Source organism: Triticum urartu, chromosome 7A, assembly GCF_056163025.1.
Source record: "Triticum urartu cultivar PI428250 chromosome 7A, HENAU_Tu73, whole genome shotgun sequence".
Lineage (NCBI taxonomy): Eukaryota > Viridiplantae > Streptophyta > Magnoliopsida > Poales > Poaceae > Triticum > Triticum urartu.
Window position 1 is genome coordinate 700,079,236 of NC_141879.1, and position 24,017 is coordinate 700,103,252.

General features: G+C 46.5%; 1 long non-coding RNA gene across 4 annotated transcripts; it reads left to right on the plus strand.

The window, feature by feature from the left end:
* The first annotated feature begins 2,182 nt into the window (after positions 1–2,182).
* On the plus strand, positions 2,183–7,745 carry LOC147961763 (uncharacterized). 4 transcript variants are annotated; one of them, XR_015610247.1, is made up of 6 exons: positions 2,183–2,333; positions 2,406–2,498; positions 3,476–3,567; positions 4,439–4,522; positions 5,891–5,980; positions 6,480–7,745. It is a non-coding gene; the product is annotated as an uncharacterized LOC147961763 (long non-coding RNA). The 4 variants fall into 4 exon arrangements; XR_015610249.1 differs by having other exon boundaries at positions 6,495–7,745; XR_015610248.1 differs by lacking the exon at positions 2,406–2,498.
* The last annotated feature ends 16,272 nt before the right edge of the window (positions 7,746–24,017 follow it).

The following is a 24,017-nucleotide window of genomic DNA, read 5'->3' on the forward strand; positions in this document are numbered from 1 at the left end:
GAAGAGGCGCTCACTCGTCCGAGGTGGAGGAGAGGAGCGGGCGGCAGGGCGAGGAACCCTAGCGCGAGGGTCGGGGCGGCGGGGGTGGGGGCGCGGGGGCGGCGGGGGTGGAGTCCGGTGAGGGTCGGGGCGGCGGCGTCGTGGGTCGGGGCAGCACGCGGGTGGATCTGGTGGTGAGGGAGAGAGGGTTGAAGGGGATCTGGCGAGGGAGAGGGAGGATAGCTTATTAATGGCGCACCACTCCTCGGTGCGCCATTAGAGATCTTTTTTTTAGATAGCAATGGCGCACCCCGCAGCGGTGCGCCATTAGAATGTTTTTTTATTACAGTTCGAGCACAGGTTATATTGCACCTAACCCAATCCACATCAGAACCTGCCCACTAGCTCGACTGGTCAGCACACAGCACACACACCAGGAGGTCCTGGGTTTGATTCCCAGGCTCCGCAATTTTTTTTTTGCATTTTAAATGCTATTTGATATTTATTTGTGTTTAAATATGTTCAAACTTGTTTAAATCATAACAGTAATATTTTTTTTATAAAAACAGTAATAATTTTTTTAAAAATATGTTCAAATTTGTTACTTGAAAATATCATCGGCGGCGGCGGTGGAGCGGGCGAGGGTGCGGGGGGTGCCCGTTGGTGGCGGTGGAGTGGGGGAGGGTGCGGGGGGCCGGGTGCTCGTCGGCGGCGGTGGAGGGGGATCGAGATCGAGTGTCCTCACCACTGGCTCGCATCCTTAGGGTGACTCAGCATCTTGTCCTTTTTATTTATCTCCGGATTATTTCCGTCATCTTCCCGCTTCTTCTCCTCCCTATCCGCGTGCCAACGCAGGAGCTTTGCTACCTTAGGGTCCGCGAAATACCGCTGCAGACGAGGAGTGATCGGAAAGTACCACACCGATTTTCGAGAAGCGTTCTTCCTCTTCTTGTATCAAGTGACGCCGCACACTGGACATATGGCAGACTCCGCGTGCTCGTCCCGATAAATGATGCAAAAAAGTAAAAAAAATAAAAAGTAAAAAAGTAAATGATGCGCCATTAGTAGTTTTGCAAAAGTAAAAAAAATAATTTTTATACTTATGGCGCACCATTGCACAGTGCGCCATTACTAGTTTAAACTAGTAATGGCGCACTGTGCAACGGTGCGCCATTAGTAGTTTTGCCAAAAAGAAAAAAAACAAATTACTGGCGCACTTTGTCACCGGTGCGCCATTAGTAGTTCTAATTACTAATGGCGCACTTTGCCCGGATGCGCCATTAGTATGTTTGAAAAAAATGGATTTTTTTTATTAGTGGTGCACCTTTTGTCTGGTGCGCCATTAGTGTCTTCCACATTAATGGCGTACCTCCACCCAGTGCGCCATTAGTATATAGTAGTGGTGCACCACATCTCTGGTGTGCCATTAGTGTCAATCTTATCTTTAACCCTTTTCCTAGTAATGCCGGGCTAGGCCCGCGGCGGGTGCCGGCGACGGCGACAGGGAGGAGGAGGAGAGAGGGGGAGGGCTCGCGGGGAAGGAGGGGAGGCGCGGCCGGCCGCCCGCGGGGGCGACGCGGTCGCGGTCGAGGTTCTCACGTTTACAAACCATTATGTACTATCACAATGCTTTCGCAAGATTTAGATCAAGTATTAGATTATCTCTTCTCTTTTTACGATATATGCATTGATTTTTGCGATCTCGTACCCAAAACATGAAGAACGCTGAACTTTGAGGAAACTTTAAATGTTTACATATTATCATATATCTCTAGTGTCCGTCCATCAAAATGGATATGGACAAACACACCAAATATTCCATTCTGCACCACTTCACTACAAACCCGTTAAATCTCCCACAAGCCTCAAACGACAAATCGTATCATTAATGGCCGCAGGGGGCTGTGCGAGGTGTGCGATCGCAGGGGCCCCGAGCGGAGAAAAAAATCACGAAGCGTTCGGTTTAATTCGCTAGTTGGTTGGCTTTTCGGCTGGCTCGCTCGATCCTAACTAAAATGCAGCCGGATGCGCGTGAAGCTCTCTGGTCAAAGCTAACAGGCCCACAGTTCTCCTAGTACCAATTTCCCACTTCTGACTCGGCCCTATTTGCAGATAGAAGGCCCAAATAGAAAGAAAATCTAGGCAGGCTAGTTACGTTAATGGGCCTACTCTCTACAGCCGAGCGTGCGTGTGTGTCCACGACTTCACGAGGCGCCGCCTACCTGTGCTTGGACGAGGGGATGAGCCGCCGATAGATGGCGGTCGCTCGCCGTGAGTCTGCTGTGTGTACGGCCGTCGCCGCTTGTTTCGCTACCGCAGCAGTCTGATCTCGCAATCCCCCAATATTTTCCAAGGTAAGCCATTACCATATGCCCGGAATAAAAATTGATGAATGGAAAACTAATTAGGGTTTGTTCGGTCACAAGGGGATTGGTAGGATTGAGATGTATTTTGACTTGTAGAGGGTTTAATACCTCTCAATCCCCTTCGAATCTGAAGGAACCGAACAATGCCTTAAGGTAATTTCTTTCTTGAAACATCGTTGGTTCTTCTGATGTTATCCTAGCGCTGTATCGAATGCAATCTCTACTAGTACAGCAATGCTACTTGAGTAGGCTTTATTTTAATCAAAACTAATAGGATTAACACACTATGTGTAATCTAATTTCTTATTCTACTACTAATTCTTCTTTGTGTACTCTCCTGCTACACTACTAGCATCCTTCATTCCAAGAATGACTCAATGAATCTTTTTTTGTGAGTAGATTTAGTCGTTTAAAAATTTTGTTTCAAGAAATACTATACGGATGATGGGTACTAGCTTTCACTTTGAGTAAAATCGTTTTGTCCATTTTAGTTTCTTTAACAATATGAAGCACCTTTTGTGGTGATGAAATAAATACGGTAATATGGTATATGAAAAGTGAACTGGAAATTGAAGATAAATAATAGTTTACATGCTGAACTTACTGATTAATGATCATTCGATGTTTCTTCATGTTGGTTCCTTCACCTAGATTTGTACATCCATTATCTCTTAATTTCCTTGATTTTGTGGTGATTACTTGTCACTGCTTTGCTGGTATTATGTAAAAATCATAGAGTTTCCACGCAAAAGCTTGGTTATTCATCAAAATGACAACAACGCGAGCAGAAAGATGTGGTTTTGTAGATGTCTTGCATGATTCCCTTAAGTGGACATAATTGATTTATCAATTGGTGTCGTACATGTTAGCATTGCCCTATGTAGTATTTCTCGGTTGGTTTTGTATTACAACATCAACATGTTGACCATCAGTACATAAACATGTTGATCATCAGTGCATGTTGACCATCAACATTTAGGGTGCACAACTTTTCTTACATTTAACAAATTGGATTTACCTTTTAACCAAGACCTCGGGTTTATGAATGTTTACTTGTGGTTTATTAATGCCCCCGCAACATAGCTCATGCATGTTGTCCAATTCTTACATCGGCTTTGTTGGTAATACAGCCAGAAGAAGCAGCAGTGTGCTGGAAGCACCATTAGAAAATGCAATGTCCATTGTGGGGGCGCTCATTGATGCCGAGGAGGAAACTCAGTTAGTGAGCCCACTCTTCGCATACTCTCATGTTGATCGATGTCTCATACTTTGGTTCGATTTATGTGTGTGTGCCATTGGTTACAGTTTACCACCCTGTTACCTACAGACCAATATATTCAAGGCCGTGTTAACAAAATATGTATAGCTTTTAGCCCTTGTAGCTTTAGACCCAAGACCAAGGCCGGCCTTCTCTTGTATATGTACTAGCTTTCCCTTTAAGTAAAATCATTTTGCCCATTTCGGTTTCCTTAAAAATATGAAGCACTTTTTGTGGTGCTAGAATAAAAATGGTAATATGGTATATGAGAAGTGAAGTACCAATTGAAGATATACAATGGTTTACATGCTGAACTTACAGATTTATGACCACTCCATGTTCCTTCATGTTGATTCCTTCATCTAGATTTTTACAACCATTATCTCTTAATTTCCTTGATTTCATGGAGATTACTTGTCACTGCTTTGCTGGTCTTCTATAAAAATCATAGTGTTTCCATGTAAAAGCTTGGTTATTCATAAAAATGAGAACAACGCTAGCTGAAAGAACTTGTTTGGTTGATGTCTTGCATGATTCCCTTAAGCTAACATAATTGACTTATTAATTGGCGTCGTACATCTTAGCATTGCACTATGTAGTATTTCTCTGGTTATTTTGTATTACAACATTAACATGTTGACCATCGGTACATAAACATGTTGATCAGCAGTACATGTTGACCATCAATGTTTGCGGTGCAAAACTTCTCTTACATTAGAAAAATTGGACTTACCTCTAAACTAAGACCTCATGTTATGAATGTTTAGTTGTGGTTTTGTAATTCTGCAGCAACAAAGCTCATGCATATTATCTAATTCTTACATGGGCTTGGTAGGTAATACGACCAGAAGAAGCAGCAATGATGGATGCACCGTTAGAAAATGGCATGCCCATTATGATGGTGGAGGAAGTTCAAATGGTGAGCCCACTCTCCACATACTCTCTTTTGTTTATCCATGTCTCATACTTTGATTCACTTGTTGTGTTTGTGCCATTGATACATATTTACTACTCTCTTGTGTTTATTAATTGGCATCGTACCTGTAAGCATTGCACTATGCAGTATTTCTCGGTTGGTTTTGTATTACAACATCAACATGTTGACCATCGGTACATAAACATGTTGATCAGCAGTACATGTTGACCATCAACATTTTGGGTGCACAACATTTCTTACATTTGAAAATTTGGATTTACCTTTTAACCAAGACCTCGGGTTTATGAATGTTTACTTGTGGTTCATTAATGCTCTAGCAACAAAGCTCATGCATAGTGTCCAATTCTTACATGGGCTTTGTTGGTAATACAGCCAGAAGAAGAAGTTGTGTTAGAGGCTCCGTCAGAAAATGCCATGCCCATTGTGATGGTTCTCCTTGATGCCGAGGAGGAAACTTAGTTGATGAGCCCGCTCTCCACATACTCTCGTGCTTATCATTGTCTCATACTTTGGTTCGATTTCTGTGTGTGTCCCATTGGTACCAATTTACCACTCTGTTACCTACAGACCAATATATTCAAGGTGGTGTTAAGAAAATATGTATAGCTCTTAGCCCTTGTAGCTTTTGGCCCAAGACCCAGGCTGGCCTTCTCTTGTATCTGTACTAGCTTTCCCTTTGAGTAAAATCATTTTTCCCATTTTGGTTTCCTTAACAATATGAAGCACGTTTTGGTTTGCTAGAACAAATATGGTAATATAGTATATGAAAAGTGAAGTGGCAATTTAAGATATATAATGGTTTTACATGTTGAACTTCAAGATTTGTGATCCTTCAACGTTTTTTCATGTTGATTCCTTAACCTAGATTTGTACAGCCATTTTCTCTTAATTTCCTTGATTTTTCAGAGAGTACTTCTCACTGCTTTCCTGGTCTTGTGTAAACAACATTGTGTTTCCATGTAAAAGCTTGTTAATTCATAAAGATGACAATAATCCCAGCCGAAAGAAGTGGTTTGTTAGATGTCTTGCATGATTCCCTTAAGCTGACATAGTTGACTTATTAATTAACGTCGTACATGCTAGCATTTGCACTATGTAGTATTTTCTCAGTTGGTTTTCTATTACAACATCAACATGTTGAACATTAATACTTACATGAACATGTTAACCATCAGTACATGTTGACCATCAACGTTTAGGGTGCACAACTGCTGCTACATTTCAAAAATTGGATTTACCTTTTAACTAGGACCTCAGGTTTATGAATGTTTACTTGTGTGTTATTAATGCTCCAGCAACAAAGCTCATGCATATTGTCCAATTCTTACATGGGCTTGGCTGGTAATGTAGGCAGAAGAAGGAGTGGTGTTGGATGCACCGTTAGAAAATGCCAAGCCCATTGTGATGGTTCTCGTTGATGGCGAAGTGGAAACTCAGCTGGTGAGCCTGCTCTCCACATACTCTCATGTTTATCGATGTCTCATAATTTGTTCAGTTTCTGTGTGTGTGTGCCATTGGTACTGTTTACCACTCTGTTACCTACAGACCAATATATTCGAGGCAATGTTTTTGAAATTGGTAACTATCATCACAAGCCAAGAAAACAATCTTGCTGAATAATACCTGTCATACGTTGTATTTCCTTATCTTTTTTGGCCATGAATTCCTCATCTTGTTTGCCTTAAGGCATTTAGTATGAGAAAAAGGTTGGTCCTAATCTCCTAGTACATGGATTATAATATTACGAGGTTATTTGAGCGGTTATAATTTCTTATCTTTTTTCTATGAATATAATCAAGGGGACTTCTCAATATACTATTTCAAATGACTAAAGTAAGAATATAAAATGAGGAGTAAGTTGAAGGACCATCCACCCTAGGATTGATACTCTCCCTTCCATCAATCATTCCCATGTTATATTAGTCTTAACGTGCTTTAGGTTGCGTTTGCACAGGTTCATGCGGGTACAAAGTAACATGTTTTTATTTTCAATATTTATGCCGGAGCAGGACGAGGAGAATGAAGAGGCTCAGGTCAGCTCCCTCTCCATTTACTTTCTTGTGTTAGTCTCTCGTGATGTCCGTGCGCCACTGTAATCTTGTTAGTAATTTACCAGTCTGCTTCCCTACTGACCAATAAATGCAAGGCTACCATTGGCATATTTGATCGAATTGACAACCTCAGTCTTAGGATGATTAATTTATTTCATTACGATGCCATCAAATAGTTTTTATAGCATCAACATAGCCGACGTATTCTAAAGGGAACGTGATAATGATGAACCTGTTAGTTGTACTTCTCACATAACAAGATGGAAATATTACTTGAGTATTTCCTCATGAATGTCATTTCTAGTGCTATTAGATCATACTATATCTGGACCCAACATATTCCTCAAACGAAATTTGTTCCCATTCGTCGATCAAGTGATTGTGTATCCCACCATCCTTGGGTATGATTTAACATCTTTCCTTTTTGCTGTTGATTGTTTTTCCAATATCCTTGCTGTACTTTTATGTGATATAAAAATATAGGTCATGGGCTAGACAGCTCATGGCATTTCATTAAAGTGAATTGTGTGTACGCACCAAGAATGTGAGTCGGATTGGTGGGCAGTTATCAACACCTGCTGACAACCTGGTGGAGCCACAGATCACTTCTTATTTGATACATGAAGCACCTTTCATGCTAGAATATAATGATATATGGAAAATTAACTGGCAATTGAAGTTATAGAATGGTTATCTGCTGATGTTTCCTTTATTTTGTAGAGATTACTTGTCACCGCTTAGCTGTTTTGTTGGTCTTGTGTAGAATATGTTATGTGCTATTCACATAAAAAAAGCTTGTTTATTTCGCCAACATTGCCAGCTGAAAGAAATGAACTGGTTGATGCCTTTTATGTTCATTTAAGATGACATAACTTACTGATGAATTGGCATTGTACATTTTAGCATTGCACTATTTAGTATTTTCTCAGTTGGTTTTGTAATACAGCTGAAACATGTCGACCATCAGTACTTCTGTAATAACAGAAATATTTAGGGTGCACAAACTGCTTTTACTTGTGATAAATTGGATTTATCTCTAAACCAAGACTTTGGGTTATCAATCTTTAGTTGTGGTTTCTTATTCTCTCCAGTAACAAAGCTCAAGCATATTCTCCAATTCTTATTGGTTGGTAATACAGCAACAAAAAGCAGAAATGCAGGAACCATCAGAAGATTTCAATCCCATTGTGATGGTTGTACCACCATCTGAGGCTGTGCTAGCAGTTGAGCAGACAGAGGAAGTGGTCCCTATGCTCGTTAACCCGCCTTCTCCCATAGCGGTGTTAGATCTGGAAGCTACAGGAACTAAGCGCACAAGGCCGTCCTGCTACGGATGGATCTCTGACTCCGAGAGTGACTCTGACTATGAGGAATATCTCGTGCGTCGGCAGCAGCAGGTGCATGTCCCCAAGTAGACAGGATGTAAGTGAAGCCACTTAACAGCTGCTCTTTTGGTATCCGATCTTTCTTTGCTATCTTTTAAGTTGGTAGTAGCCAAATTCCTATTAATAGCAAGTAAGTTCTTAGCTTCAAACTATTGTTACTGCGCTAGCTTTTGATCGAATAAAGATACTCTAGGATTTACGCCTTCTTGGTTAAGAACACAAGCGCATTGTAACACAGATTAAACAGTAAAGGCAGAACTTGTATGACATTGATAGGAGTTTGAAGTTGTCTTTTGGAAACTGCTTATGATGAAGGCTCCCCCTGTTGGAAATGATAACTAACCATGGTTCTCTAGTTGTGACAGAGAGGGGGCTGATACAAGGCGAAAGCAGGAGAACCGGTCTAATCTGTAGAATTTACAATGGCCAATGAATGAGCTCTGGAGCAGACACTTTGAATGATAGGCGCTGCTCCCATGGGGTATGTAAGAACACCATATATGGGTGCTTCTGATTGTAATTAGGCCGGAAGACTAATGTGTTTGTGGCTGGCTGGAAGAATATTAAGCCGGCCACGCTGGCAGCGCTCGATCGAGCGAGATCGTGCGCTCCGCAACCTATCTTTCTTTCTTTTCTTTTCTTTTGTTTACCTTATCCTCTAACGAATCGTTCTCCGCCTCTTATTTTCATTTTATTCTTCATCAAAACCACTTCTGCCTTTCTAGCCACGGGCAGGGAGCTGTCCGTACCTCGCGTTGCACTCTCCTCCGGTTCTGCGCGCCGGGGGGGGGGGGGGGGGGGGGGGGGGGGGGGGGGGGGATGACACGAGCTGCCGGCGCTCGGAGGTTTGCTAGAAGCCGCATATATAAACACATGGACGACGGCGTCGCGAATGCTATAACTGCATACCACACAAAGTACAACCATTTCCCGGTGATGCTACAACCGCATACACTGGAACAACAACCGGCAAGGCATCGTCAACGAATGCTAAGCCGTTTACCACAAAGGCTACAACCATGTTTGCCAAACTTAAAACACGTGTTCGCCGGAGTTGTAGCGGGGGCACGCCGTCGTTGACGAATGCTACAACTATGTGTCGCAGTAGCCAAAACCAGTTGGCTGCAATGCTACAACCGCGTACACCCGAGCTAGAACCGGCTAAGCGTCATTGACGAATGCTAAAACCGTTTGCCACAGAAGCTACAACCACGTTTGCTAGAGTTGCAATCGTATTACCATCGGCGACGACTTTTTTGCTACATCATTCATGATGATGATGCAACCCCGACGGCGACTAAGATGTTTTTTGCTGCAACCGGCGTCTGGTGGAAGCTAGAACCGGCGTCGGTGGAAGCTACAATAGGCCATGGCGAGCTGCAACCGACAGTCGCCATTGCTGCAACCTGATACCGCGACAACTACGACAGAGCAACAGCTGACGAGGGGGTTCTACAACCTACGAGCTGCTTTGCTGGAACCGGCAACACATTTTGCTGCATAGAGGCAGAACCTCATGAGACACCAGCTCGACAAACCGCCGAGCCAGGGAGTTGCACCGTCCACGGCGAGTTGGCACGCGGACCTGCAAGCAGAAAGCCACGGGAGGGGAGGGGGCGATGAGACGCTGCCAGAAATTGCAGCGGGAGGAAGAAGAAGAAACACATGCAAGAGGGCTCATTCATGCGGTATACAGATGCGTGCATCGTTGGGTTGTGCGGCGACCGGCTGAAATTTCGACCCGTCCAGCGGCGCCTAGCGCGGGCCTCAATAATATGATGGCATACGTGCATATCCAGGCTCAAACTACGGCGAGATTGCATTCACTTGTCATAGAATCATTAGCATGTTTTTCTTAAATGAGCATTGCTCAGCAGTAATCATATTTTCTCCTGATCTTTGAATTAGATGGTCGACACGGCTTTAACCGCCCTAAAAGTTCGTTCGAGCTCCGTCCGACACGGACCAGAACTGTGCAAAAACAAGACGAACTCCTCATCAATAAATAGGCCTCGGCGTGGACGAATAGCAACATCTCTTATAAAGTTTGACCCCCAGCCTGCGTCGCCTAACTCGACGTTCTCTCAACCGAGCTGCACTTCCGCTTCCCACCAAGCCCCTTCTCTGCCGCCTTCTTCCCCGACGCAGGTGAGGACCAACTTCGCGCCTAAACTGGCCGCGTTCTTGTCCTCTGAGTTCCTAGAGGCGACGGCCGGCCAACATCGTTTGCCGCTGTGCAGAGTAAACCTGTCTATTATTCCTGGTGTGGGTTGCTTACTTGTTTTCCATAACTGAAGCAGCTAGTCGCCGAAGTAATTCACAAAAAGCGTACGTACGCCTTCCTTTTAGTTGACGGGACTCCACCAAGCACCATGCTGGGCAGGAGAGGCAGGAGTACCTTGCTCGATCACCTTCCCGAGGACATCATCTGATAGAGTTTACCTTGTTGTCTAGGTATCCATCATGTTTGTTTCGTCGCATTAGTTCATTCATGCATGTAGTTAAGTTGAAGGCTTGAGGCTGCGGCAGTCAGCATGCTCGTAAAAGTGTGGACACGAGTACACATGCAAAGCTAACATTGCCTAGTTAGTTAGTTGAGTTAGCATCAGCTGATCAGTAGCATGCACGTCGTGTAGTTTTCATGGGTATGGTTGTTAGCAGCATGCACGTACAGCTCCGTGTGTAGAAGATTATGATTGCACGATGTATTGCTCTTCATGCATAGGCACGTATATATGATGTACAAAGGTGGCCATGGAGGAAGGCATTGGAGACGTCCATCTGGTGCACAAGGTGTTGGTGAAGTCGATGCCAGCACGCTGTCGGAAGCCACGAATGACCCAGCGCGCTTTGTAGCGATCAAGGGTACCATCAGGACTGAGCTTGTGTTTAAAGTCCCACTTCCCGGTAATCACGTTGGTGTGCCGGGGACGGGGAACAAGCTGCCTCGTCCAGTTGCGCAACAGGGCGTCAAACTCCTCTTGCATCGCAGCCATCCAGAGCGGGTCACAAAGAGCAACTCAAACGGAGGACGGCAACGGCTACAGCTCAGAGGTGGACGTCGCATGGATGTAGTCATCCGAGGCGTAGCACGAGCTCGGGCGAAAAAACGCCCATACGGGCGCGGGTGACCGGATTGCCACAGGCGCCGGGGGGGGGGGGGGGGGCGCCGAGGGGGGCGAGGGCACCGAGGGAGCCGCGGGCACCGGGGGCGCTGGGGGGCCGCGGGCACCAAGGCCGCAGGCGCCAAAGGAGCCGCGGCCGCGGGGGCTGCGGGCGCCAACGTCGGGGGCGCCGGGGCGGCGCGGGCACCAAGGCCGCGGGCGCCAGAGGAGCCGCCGGGGCCGCGGGCGCCAACGTCGGGAGCGCCGAGGGCGCCAGTGCCGCAGTTGTAGGAGGCGCTGCATGCGGGGGGCGCGCCTCAAAGCCAAGGCGGGCCAAAAGAGGTGCGCGAGCGCCCTGGGAGAGGCGTCGAGGAGCCCGCGTCACCAGTGGCGGGAGGAACAGCCGGAGGTACCTGGTGAAACGGAAACACATGCTCATTAAAGTAAACGTGCCAGGAAGTGAAGACACGGTGGGAGACGAGATCGTAGCACCGATATCCCTTGGAGTTGGAGGGGTAGCCGATCGACAGATCAAGGTGCAAACTTGTGAGAAGCAGTGTCGGCAGTGCTGGGATAGCAAAGGCACCCAAAAATACGCAAGTAGTCATAAGACGGGGGCGTACCAAAGAGAAGATGGTGAGGTGCGTAGTTCCACCGTGGGCGGCAAGGTCTAATGTTAAGAAGAAGTGATGCAGTGGAGAGTGCGTCCGGCCAAAAACAAGGCGGCACATTGGCATGAAACAGGAGCGTGCGAACGCAGTCATTCAGAGTGCGAAGGACGCGTTCGGCTCGACTGTTCTGCTGTGAAGTGTACGGGCATGTGAGACGGAAAACTGTGCCATGATGCGACAAAAAGGTGCGGAAAGCGCGGTTGTCAAACTCTTTTCCGTTGTCCCTCTGAAGCGCAAGGATGGGACGCCCAAACTGCGTGCGGACATAGGAGTAAAAGGCCGTCAAGGTAGAGAGTGCATCCGACTTTCTGCGCAAAGGAAAAGTCCACACATAATCAGAATAATCATCAAAAATGACCAGATAATATAAATAAACCAAGTTATTGGGAACCGGAGAAGTCCTCACATCGCTATGAATCAACTGAAAAGGAAAAGCAATGGTGGTGGAATTAGTAAACGGCAGGCAAACATGTTTGCTGACTCGACAGGCATGTCAAGTATGATCCTCGATCATATTGCAACTGAAACTGAAACTCCTAAAAATGTGACAAAGTGTGACGGGGTTGGCATGACCCAAGCGAGCGTGCCAAAGATTGACTCCAGCGGAGAGAGCAACCGGTGCGGTGGTGGTTGATGAAGGCGAGTGCACCGTCTAGAGCTCGTCACGGCTGTCACATCGGTGAAGTATCATCCTGGTGTGAGCGTCTTTGACATAAAAACGAAGCTCGTCAAATTCAATAGTAACAGGATTTTCACAAGTGAAACAACGAACGAAAATGAGATTCTTAATAAAATGAGGTGACACAAGTATGTTAGACAAAGATAAATGAGTAGAATAGAAGGAAAATAAGTGTGACCATCATGTGTGATAGGAAGTGTGGAACCGTCACCGACAATGATGCGGCGGTTGGTGGAGACAGGAGTGAAGGATGCAAGGTTACCAGGATGAGCAAACATGTGAGCCGTAGCACCGATGTCCATGTACCAATCACCACCTCCAGCGTAGTTATTCGGTGTAGAAGCGGCATGCAGCCCGGTAAGGAGCACCGGGTCCCAGGGCGCCGACGGCAGGGCCAGTGACGGGGGCGGAGACGTCATGGGGAAGCCGTAGCCGCCGCTCAACGACGACGGTGGGTACGCTCCATACAGCCCCGGCTGCAACTACAGTGCCAGATAGGCCGGATGGCCTGCCGGAAAAACCTGCGGGCCCGCTGACAGATGCAGGTACTGGGCGTCGTCTGGCTACTACCCAGCGGATGAGTGCTGACCCGCTAACGACCCCCACCAGTACCTGGGAGACTCGTACACGGGCGGAGCCTCGTAAACCCCATACATGGGAACGGGGCCGTGGGAGGCTGCGCCGGAGGGCACCAGCGGCGGGGCGGCAACGAACACGCTGTAGGTGGCGGCCGCCCCGTATGGCGGCGGGGCCGCGCCATAGGGCACCGGCGGCGGAGCCGCATCGGAGGATGCCGGTGGCGGGACGACAAAGGCGGCGGCGAACGGGCCTGACGCCATCGTTGGTCCGACGGCGGCGACTTGCGCGGCGACGTGGGGTGGATCGCGCGGCGGCAGCAGCAGTTCAGGCATGTAGCAGCAGATCGAGCGATGCGGCTTCGACAGGCAGGCGGGCGGGCTACGCGGCTGGAGAAGTGCGTGGCTGGCGCGCGTGGTTGACGGGCGGGCGGTGGATGCTAGCGGGACGGGAGGATGGATGCGGCAGCAGCAATGCCAGGCGAGGCTTGATACGAGGCTAGCCTAGCTAGCGATCGGGGCAAGGCTTGATTCTATGCGAGGCTAGCTAGCTAGCGAACCAAGGCAAGGCTTGATGCGATGTGAGGCTTGATGCGAGGCTAGCTAGCGATCATCGGGATGCGGCTGGAGTAGCACGCGAGCGGCAGCCGGCGCGGAGGCGCGCAAGCGGCGGCGGTGGCGGCGGCACGCAGGAGCGTGGCGGTGGCGGCGGCGATAGCGGAAGACTAGGGTTAGAACCTAAAAACTGATACCATGTAGAAGATTATGATTGTACGATGTATTGCTTTTTTATATAGGCACGTATATATGATGTACAAAGATGGATCACGGACTTTAATTATACAAAGGACTAGAAGACGAGCCTAATACACAATATGCACATAATACATATACTTAACACCGTAGAGTCAGAGCGGCCGAGTCCAGCGGCAGATCAGCGTGGAGCTAGAAACCGACGCATTCAGTTGAGACGTGCGTCAAGTGTGCCATTGTGGGGAAGCTCAAGTCTGTTAAAAACTTGGATCTGACTCAAGCCTGTACATGCAAGAATAATCGGATCAACCAGTTGGCTTGGCCGTCGCGTCTGCATGCAACGTAGTGGGGTTAGTGGGTGCGTGTGTGTAGCAACGTAGAGGGGTTAGTGGGTGCGTGTGTGTTGTGTGGGTCTGGTACTTAAAACCCATGTACTCAGTTCATTTCCGTTGAGAAGAAACAAAGAAAAGGAACAAGTGTGTGCGGTGCTGCAAACCTTCGTGTGTGCTCTTCTTCTACCTCCAGACCTGTGTGTGTGCTTCTTCCTCCTCGGGTTGCGCCAACATTTGGTATACAGAGCTACAGTTTGATCCGTCCCTGTGATGGCCGGCACCAAGGGAGATGATGCGTCCAAGGCGGCGGAGCTGGCCAAGGGGAAGCGGCGGAAGCTGGCGACTCCACCGAAGGTGCGGCTCACCGACGCCTGCGGTAGCGGCGAGGTTCGCGTTGTCGAGCGCATCGTTCGACAGACCACATCGATGGGGCAGCTCCCCCCGCTGACCCGCACAAACTACACTGAGTGGGCGCTTGTCATGCGAGTGCGGCTGCAGGCGCAAGGCCTATGAGAGGTGGTTGAGCATGGTGCCGTCATCGACTACCGCGATGATGGTGAAGCTTTGGGCATCATCCTCCAAGCTGTGCTGCTGGAGATGTTGCGCTCCTTGGCTGCGAAGGACACGGCGAAGGAGGCTTGGGACGCCCTCAAGACCTTGAGGATGGGGTCCAAGCGCGTTCGCGAAGCCCGGGCGCAGATGCGTCGATTGGAGTTCGAGAATCTCCGGTTCCAGGATGGCGAGAGGATGGAGGAGTTTGTTGTCCGCCTCACCGGCATCGTCAACGACCTCGAGGCCCTTGGCGACGACATCATCAAGGACAAGGCGATGCTCAAGTTTCTCCGCTGCGTGCCGCAGCGCTACCGGCAGCTCGCCCACTCCATCCAGTTCCTACTCGACCTCAAGACCTTGATGATTGAAGAGCTAACGGGTCGCTTCTTGGCCGTGGAGGAGAGCTTCGACATGGACGAGGTGAGGGAGTCCTAGACTAAGGGGTCCTCGGGTGTCCGGACAATTTGATATGGGTCGGACTAATGGGCCGTGAAATACAAGGCAGAAGACCTTTCCCCGTGTCCGGATGGGACTCTCCTTTGCGTGAATGGTGTTAGAATAAATTCGAGGCACTCCGTCGATTATCCAAGGACCAAGCAATCACACGAGCGCGACCCCGAGATTTGTTAACGAGGTTCACCGATATGGCTACATCCCCGGGGCATGACTATGGGCGCTCCTCCCCATGACACCGCTACAATACCGCACCCGGTCACACTGGACACCGGCACATGCCGCCAGCTTCCCCTGCGTTTCGGTGCTATTATGTTGGCATAGGTTACATCATGTGTCTACCCCCACTATATATGAGAGGCCTAGGATACAAGTGTCCTATTAGGACACGACTATATATCCTATGTAAACACAATACAACTACAAGTCCAACTGTAACCTACCTTGTACACAATATTCGACACAACTCCAACAAACTCCACCTTGGCGAATATTCTCCACCACCTTGAATTTGTCCATGCGTCAAACTTCCATGTACATTGGACTTGAGCATATCCCATGAGAACCGCTGCTACTTCAAAGACTCCATATGACTCCACCTGCAATTTGTAGTCCCTTCTTTTCTTGATCACAGTCAACACTCGAGCAAAATTAAGTTTCTTGTTACTCTAGTTTGTGCTCCCAACTTCCAGAGCATCAGTCCAACGCCATCACACACTGATCATTGACCTGCGTGAAAGTGGACAACTCATATATTGGGTGTCACACATAAGAGTTACCTGAACTCAACATCACCGCTCCTTTCTTGACCACCTGTCTGAAACATGAAGGAATTTCACCGTTGCTTGTAGTCATCCCGAGTCAAATTCGCAGTTGTCTCACCACATGTATGACCACCAGAGCCCTGGCCCGTCTCCATGCCCCCATGCATACTGCATGCCTCGCCGCTATTACCGCGTCGAGCCTCCGCTGTCCCGGTCGAGTCTCAAGGGTCGCGAACCCACACCACTCAACCCCCACTGCAGAGTACCACCGATCATCACCGACCGATGACGGGTTTCACGCTTCCATCAGACCACTGGGCTCCAGTCCGAACTGCGTGCCACTCACTTTTCCCCCTTGCTGAATAGGCTTTGATACCCTGTATCATTACATCGCAGCCCCTCAATCCAGCTCCACCTTCAACATGACTCCATGGTAGATGATCAGTCCACCCCGCGCCCCGTTGACTTCAAGCTCTCATGTGCACCATCTTGAATCGATCCTGCGCCATAGTCTTGTCGAAGCCACACAAGCCTCGGGCCTGTGCCGTGTGTTTCCACGCCCAGAAGTCGGTCACCATCGGCATCACGCTTCTATGTCGTCGTCGCCGCTCCCACCACCGTCTTCTGTACCAACCGACTTGCGTCGATCCATCAGACTGTCCAGTCCGACCCAGCCGAACTTGTTCGACTGCATGACACGCTCGAGGCTCCCAAATCGTCTTCCAAGAATTTCCGTCCATCGCATGATTATTCCTTCTCAGCTGACCTGACTTCCTGCAACGCCTTCAAGCATCCCTATTGCACCAACAAATTTTTCATCCTTGTCTGCCATAACCCAAGGTTTCCTGTCTCGTTGAACTTCTTCACCTCAAACCAGGTACCCATTAGTGCCATGGTTCTTTGTATAGCTGACAGTGTGAAAAATATCCTTAGCTCAATCCCTGATGCTAGCGATTGCTTTGCCCGTGCCCATGCTCTTCTAGTGTATTACCACGTAATTTTCTTCACCAATTTGATTTGATCCTGCCTCTCTGTGTCACACGAGGACTCGGTTTTCTTTTTGTCCAAAACAGATCTCACCTCTCCTGTGTTGCACATCATATCAGCACTACACAAGGGCCTAGCCCATCAAGCACGCACACAACTAACCACCAGGGCCAGCTTGGCACGTCCTAGGCCCATGCCCACAAGCCGCGTTGGCTTCGGTTCGCCCACCTGCAGCCGTGCGCACCTGGGGCAGCTGCCCACACACGGGGCTTCCGCAGCTCCCATCGATGGAATCAACCAACCTGCTGCTTGCCTGCCCGTGCGGCGCACCGTCCCTTCATGCACGCGCTCCTGTACGCTCGCCCGGTCAATCCGATCGCCACACGTCTCTACTGCCGCAACGCGCGTAACCTTCCGCTGATCCAATCTTGTCGAGAACCACACCGGCCACCGCTGCCAGCTGCATCTCAAACTCGATACTTCCTCTAGATCAACATGAGTCGCCTCGATATCAAACCTTGCTCATGATACCACCTGTTAAAATAAATTCGAGGCACTCCGTCGATTATCCAAGGACCAAGCAATCACACGAGCACGACACCGAGATTTGTTAACGAGGTTCACCGATATCGCTACATCCCCGGGGCATGACTATGGGCGCTCCTCCCCATGACACCGCTACAATACTGCACCCGGTCGCCTTGGACACCGGCACATGCCGCCGGCTTCCCCTGCGTTCCGGTGCTATTATGTTGGCATAGGTTACATCGTGTGTCTACCCCCACTATATATGAGAGGCCTAGGATACAAGTGTCCTATTAGGACACGACTATATATCCTATGTAAACACAATACAACTACAAGTCCAACTGTAACCTACCTTGTACACAATATTTGACACAACTCCAACAGATGTCTATATAAACCGGAGGGTTTAGTCCGTAGAGGCTAAGACAAATCACATAGGCTAGACATCTAGGGTTTAGCCATTACGATCTCGAGGTAGATCGACTCTTGTAACCCCTATACTCATCGAATACAATCAAGCAGGATGTAGGGTTTTATCTCCATAAAAAGGGCCCGAACCTGGGTAAACATCGTGTCTCCCCTGTCTCCTGTTACCTTCGATCTTCAGACGCACAGTTCGGGACCCCCTACCCGAGATCGGCCGGTTTTGACACCAACATTGGTGCTTTCATTGAGAGTTCCGCTGTGCCGTCACCGGAAGGATTGATGGCTCGTTCAATCATCAGCAATGATGCCATTTCCGGGGAAGTTTTTCTCTCGAGCCAGATTTTTGTATTTGGCGGCTTCGTTTTGCGTGCCAACTCGATTGGCTCCCTCGAACAGATCGACAGCTACGCCCCTGGTCATCAGATCAGCTTCGGGAACCTAAACTATGTCGCTGATATCCAAGGAGATTTGATCTTCAAAGGGTTTGCGGCCCCGATCACCACTCTGGCCTTAGATCCGGAGCAAATTGCCCGGTCCGAAGATGGGAGTTTGGAGCCCACCGGACTTTCGGCTATGAAACTCGTAATCGGGATCCAAAGGCGCCTTTGTCTCCGGACAGCCCATAGTCAGGCTAGGTCCCTCTCGTTATGGAAAGGCCGGACTCGCCCCCGGACTCTAGCTCCGAACTATCAAAGCCCTCCCTCGGCAAGCTTGGCCAAGAGGCATTTTCCCTGCCCAGCCACGCGGACTCTCGTTTCCTTGTCCAACCCTCGCCCTTAAACTGTAAGACCCACGATGCGGCTATAGCTCCCACGTGTCGGAGCACGACTTAGAGGCATAACCGCATTGTAGGCAATGTCGCAAGATGGGTAATCTTTACACATCCCATAAACTGAATAAGAAAGAGGTACATAGTTGGCTTACAATCGCCACTTCACACAATAACATAAATATAGCATTACAATCATCCAGATACAATCAAGGTCCGACTACGGAACCAAAATAAAGACAACCCCAAATGCATAATGTCCCCGATCGCCCCAACCGGGCTCCACTACTGATCATCTGGAAAGGAAACGTAGTATCGTCCTGAGTCCTCCTCGAACTCCCACTTGAGCTCAGTCACATCTCTTGGAACGGTATCATCGACACCTACATCTGGTTTTGGAAGTAATTTGTGAGTCACGGGGACTCGGCAATCTCACACCCTCGCGATCAAGACTATTTAAGCTTATGGGTAGGTAAAGGTATGAGGTGGAGCTGCAGCAAGCACTAGCATATATGGTGTCTAGCATACGCAAATGAGAGTGAGAAGAGAAGGCGAAGCACGTTCGAGAATCTATGATCAAGAAGTGATCCTAGACTACTTACATTCAAGCATAACACGAGACCGTGTTCTCTTCCCGGACTCCGCCGAAAAGAGACCATCACGGCTACACACGTTGTTGATTCATTTTAATTAAGTTAAGTTTCAGGTTTTCTACAACCGGACATTAACAAATTCCCATCTGCCCATAACCGCGGGCACGACTTTCGAAAGTTCAAATCCCTGCAGGGGTGTCCCAACTTAGCCCATCACAAGCTCTCACGGTCAACGAATGATATTCCTTCTCCCAGGACGAACCGATCAGACTCGAAATCCCGATTACAAGACATCTTGACAATGGTAAAACTAAACCAGCAAAGCCGCCCGAATGTGCCGACAAATCCCGATAGGAGCTGCACATATCTCGTTCTCAGGGCACACCGGATGAACACTACGTACAACTAAAACCAACCCTCAAGTTTCCCCGAGGTGGCGCTGCAAGTGGCTCTGTTTTGGACCAACACTCAGAGGAGCGCTGGCCCGGGGGTTTAAAATAAAGATGACCCTTGAGTTCGTGGAACCCAAGGGAAAAAGGCTATGTGGCAAATGGTAAAACCAAGGTTGGGCCTTGCTGGAGGAGTTTTATTCAAGGCGAACTGTCAAGGGGTTCCCATTATAACCCAACCGTGAAAGGAACACAAAATCAAGGAACATAACACCGGTATGACGGAAACTAGGGCGGCAAGAGTAGAACAAAACACCAGGCATAAGGCCGATCCTTCCACCCTTTACCAAGTATATAGGTGCATTAAAGTAAGCAAGATATAATAATGATATCCCAACAATAAACATGTTCCAACAAGGAACAAACTCCAATCTTCACCTGCAACTAGCAACGCTATAAGAGGGGCTGAGCAAGGCGGTAACTGAAGGAAATATGCCCTAGAGGCAATAATAAAGTTATTATTTATTTCCTTATTTCATGATAAATGTTTATTATTCATGCTAGAATTGTATTAACCGGAAACATAATACATGTGTGAATACATAGACAAACAGAGTGTCACTAGTATGCCTCTACTTGACTAGCTCGTTGATCAAAGATGGTTAAGTTTCCTAACCATAGACATGAGTTGTCATTTGATTAACGGGATCACATCATCTATCTATTATATAATTAAGACAAGAGGCAAACAAGTCATTATATTCATCCACACAGATTAAATTATCTTGACCATTAATTTTAGATATCAAGAGTTGAGATTAAAGATATAAACGTTACACACAAATATTGTTGTGTGGAAACAATTGAACCAGTCACGTACAATAATATGTTTCAGACAAAAAAAACTTACCAATATGATGAATCTGGTGCGCAAGTAAACCACGTCCAATCCTTTCCTTGAAAGAAGAAAAAAAAGGCAATGTCATATTCCATTAGGACACCTACAGTACAGCTGATAGGAGGAATCAAGCAGTTGCAATTTTCTCACGGCTTTCAAATAGGATGTTTCCAATCCGCAAATAGCTCGACATCGTCTCTTTCTCTAGCACGTGTACATCCTTAGTCTCTCACCAATCAACCCCTGCAGCCTCTGCGTGCCTACAACTCCAAGCACGGCTCATCGTCATATCTGGATCACACCGGTCGTGCAGCTACGTGAAGGCTGACCTGGCCGTGGTTTGCCCAATCCTGCAAGAGAAAAGGGTATATCTAGGCCCATCAAATACCACTGGACATGAACACTACCACAAGCAGCAGCCGCCGCTCCATGGCTGATCCGCAGGCAGCTGCCGTCAGCAGTCGCCATCGGCCACCGCCACACATGAGCCACCGCCACACTCCGATAGCAGCAGAACGAGTCGGCCGACCCAGCCGCAATCGGCCAACTCTACTTCTCCAAAGATAAACGAGGTGTCGAGGTCCTTCTCTGAATTCACCTCACAGGCGTCATCTAAATTTTCACTTATTAGATGTTTATCTCATCACCCATTTAGTAGCGTTTGTTGTTTACTCTTTACAAATTGTATAGTATGTAGCCAGGATCAAGGTCAGTAAGCTAGGAATTAATTCAGAATAAAATACTTTTGTGTGTGTTCTTCTTTAGCTTGGCCAGCCCATCAATTTGTCCGTAGCTCCATCACTGCTGGATTAACAAGCATTCCATCTTGGATTAACAAGCATTCCATCCTCCTCCATAAGCTGATTCCTCTCTTTGCTTCGTCTGGAATTTCTTCGTTGGTGCAATCTATCCGATTACAGTCTACACTCCAATCATGAATTGCTAATTCCCCAGCTTCTAAAATCATCTCAACTTACATGTATGTTGTTGCAGCCTACACGCCATAGTTTCTTTAAGGCTAATCAGGCCTACAATACAGATGTATCCGCAAAAAAATGAAGCAGATCAGGTAGTCATCATCCTCGATGAGGAGACCCAATGGATGTGCTATAGCAGACTGGTGACTAAGTGCTTCGCTATCATGGACATGGTTCGAGTTCATCCACGGCCACTGACTCCCGAACACAACAGGCAAGTAATCACAAACAAAACTTACATGATTTGTTCCGCAATCCATCCAATCTATCTATCTATTATATACTTAAAATGAAGTGCTTCGCTATCATGGACATGGTTTGAGTTCATCCACGGCCACTGATTCCCGAACACAACAGACAAGTAATCACAAAGAAAACTTACATAATTTGTTCCTCAATCCATCCAATCTATCTATCTATCTATTATATACTTGAAATGATAGAAAACAAAAGGTGACGATTTTACACTCTAAAAACTAAGATGTATCAACAGTGTAGATTAGGCAAGTACTAGATGCAAGAAAGAAAAACTAAAACAGATTGATCTACTACAGCGATAATCATGGAAGAGTCCACACAGAATTAAATATACTGACATCACATGTGATCTAAGCAAATCAATCTATCCGGACTCATACTATAGTGGTTTACTTACGGCTAGCAAACTTGCTCTACTCCGGTTATAACAAGGAAAAAATAGATGTGTGCGCACGTATATAGCAGTGGGCCATAGAGAAGAGAACACTTATTACTTTCTCCGGCCAGGCTAATTCAAATGCTATATTGCTACTTTCAATTGTCTACTTCACGTGCTATAAAATAATTCAGAAAATCGCATAGATGTTCGTGTCCTGAACTTCATACCAGAGATAGGCGCATGACTTGGGCTATTTTAGGTGTAAATATGGCATAAAATCCTTTATTATATTATAAAACAGAAGTCAAAAAAACCATCACGTTTGTCCACATGTGCTAAAAATATACGATTTGTGGATCCTAATCTTAACGGTTAAGATCAAAATGCAGAAAAAATCAGGTACGACTATAATGATGTACAGATAATTATTAGACAAGTCCAAGTGTGGAACCAGACCATGGTCATACAACCAAACCTATATTCGTAATCAATCACGTATCTGTGTACGTGGAAATTTTCAAAATCAATGTAGGCATTAGGCAACACATACGTAATCTGCCCGAGTCCAATGGTGTCAAAAAGGAAAAATCTCCCCGAGTCCAATATCAATACGGAAGTCATCCGTGCATGTTCCGATTGGAAAACAAGAGGCTAATAAAATACAACGTCCTAGCGGCTGGAACCAGCCCTTTTACCAACCAGATTCGCTGTGAAAAATAATCATTTTTTTTCTTAGAAAGACAATATGGCTGCTAGCACTCCACGGTACCATCACTAATGTCATCAGTGATTTTTTTTGCATGAAGATGTCATCAGTTAATTACCAGATGATATATTAGGTAAAATCATATAATCGTATCTACTATAAATATATGGTTTGATGTTTAGTAAAATAATTATGTGGTTAGTCAAAACAAAAACGTATACTAAAAGTTTAAATAGAACTAAAATAAAAATAATGTAATTCATAAGTACTCAACATGTCTAAAAAAAGAGATAAACTCAAGAATAATAATTGTTCGCAGAACAATTTGATTTACATATAAATCCGGCTTCATGCATGCTATAACAGCATCACTGATGTCATCGGTTAACTATCTCATGGTATCACTTTTTCAGCTCATCCGAGTCATCAAATTGGAATTGTATATTCATATATACCATCGAATTTATAGTTCTTCAGATGTAGTTGCAAATAGGTCAGCTCAAGAATACATGGAGGAATTTGATTTATGTACAAATCAACCTTAACTAGAATGCAGAACTATAATTAAAATGAACGATCTGCGTAGGACCATCCAGTATCAGAAGCATGTTGTGACAATGGTTTACATTCGACGCATAGTGTCGTATACAAATATTCTTGGGTATCTTGGATGTATTGACACATATGGATTCATTTATATGAAGATGAGTTGTGTAAAAAATAGTCGATCTAAGGTACTCATGAATTGGCAATCATGAGCGTCGTTTATGGCACACATAAAAGAAAAGAAATGATAGATTATGAAGACTTGAATAGATTACATATGTACTAAGATTGGATGCAAGACAAGATAATAGTCAAACCAATATAAATATGGTGTGCACATAACATAATATGTATTATTTTGGTAGAAAGAGAAAGGAGCTTATAAAAAATTAATTTCAAGGTTGGAATATGTTGTTTTAGTCATGCTTAAAGATGTAATTATCAGAAAAGTACATATACTATATATTGTAAACTATACAGGAGGAAGTGAAATGAGATTTTTTTATAATTTATTAACGATTGTTGTCCAATCATTTATGTGATTTCCATGAAAGTATACTAACAATGAAATTGTCATGAGCATGTGAATCACGACGATGTGGTTGTACGTATATCCTTGACCCTGGCGATTTAGGATGTGTCTCATTGGTAACTACATACAAGCAATAAAGATAGTTAAATAACATATATTGTGCAACATCA